The sequence below is a fragment of the Lipotes vexillifer genome, unplaced genomic scaffold, assembly GCF_000442215.2.
Source record: "Lipotes vexillifer unplaced genomic scaffold, Lipotes_vexillifer_v1.1 scaffold566, whole genome shotgun sequence".
Lineage (NCBI taxonomy): Eukaryota > Metazoa > Chordata > Mammalia > Artiodactyla > Lipotidae > Lipotes > Lipotes vexillifer.
The window spans coordinates 1635216-1636702 of NW_006799689.1; positions in this window are offsets into that span (position 1 = coordinate 1635216).

Sequence of the window (1487 nt, forward strand, 5' to 3'; positions counted from 1 at the left end):
TGCACAGCCTCCCCTGTTACCAACTTCCCTCACCAGAGTGGGACATTGTTACAATTGATGAACCTACGTTGACACATCAAAATCACCCAAAGTCCACAGTTAGTATTGCAGTTCACTTTTGGTATTGAACATTCTATGGGCTTGGACAAACGTATAATGACATGTCTGCACCATTATGGTATCATGCAGAGCAGTTTTACTGTGATAAAATTCCTCTGGGCTCCTGTCTAATAGGCTTTTGGAACTTTGTCAAAAATCCCCCAAGAGTTTTTTAAAGGGGGGAGAGGAGATTTGTGCATGTAATAGACCTGTCCCAGGTGGTCCCCTAAAGAAAATACTGCCAGTTAGGGAGAGGAAGTTCTGAAAGGCCTAACGGTTTTGCCAGATTTCCTTTTAAGGACACGTTCCTTGTAAGAATTATCTTCTTTCCTAGGAGTATCGTGGTAAAAGGACAAGTTGGTTAGAGGACTATAGACTACCAGGTGAGTTGCTCTTATGCTCTTCTTAGGCTATCAGGTGAGCATTCTTATTGGATAAAGTAACCTTGTTGTATGATTCTTTTCTACAAGTTTGTTTCCTGGAAATTCGCCATTTTTCAAAAAACGTTTTTGTTGACTACTAATTCTATCTATGTAAGGGGTAAAATTGTCTGTATTCCAGTTTAACCCTTCTTCATGGTAGTATACAGTGCTCTAGGATCTGTTCAAAAGTTTCTTTTTGTTTGTTTGTTTGTTTAATTCCATTGCCCGAAGATCTTCTAAAATCCTAGAATTTGGAAAAGCCAAATGTGGAGCCCCTGATAACACACAATGAGATTATTGTGAGACTGACTGATCCTAAATTCCTAAGGACTTGACCGTTCTTTTTCACTTTACCAAGTTCTAACCCTCACAGTGAAGAAAGACAGACCATATATACCAGCTGGCTCGGGGCAACTCCTTAACTAAATATTGCAGCTGTATGAAAACTTTTTCTTGTCCTCCTGGACAGGTACCAACCTTCTGAAGCAAACCTTCTCTAAGATATCACTGAGCTTGGGTGCTCTCTAACTCAGCCCCCCAAAACAATTCATCTTTATATTTTCCCCTGATAGAAGAAAGGTCTCAATCTTGACATCTAGTGCCCTCTCTGTGACTCACAGAGGATTTCAAACATCTCTTATGCTACGGAAGTGTTTAACTATACAGAATATGTGAATCAGTACTCAAAGCAGAGAGGTGGCAACATCCCAAGCATCCCCCCTGCTCTCACACAGACATGTACCAGGAGCACATACATCCCTTCACCTTTCAGTGAAATTTAAGAAAAATCAATGCACACCTGAAGTTCTGCTTGGACCTGAACCGAATCGGAGAAATAAACCCAATTGAAAAATGCAATTTGTAATGTAAGTCGAATATCTTTTAAGATATGAAGTTCGGGGCTTCCCTGGTGGCAAAGTGGTTGAGAGTCCGCCTGCCGATGCAGGGGACGCGGGTTCGTGCCCC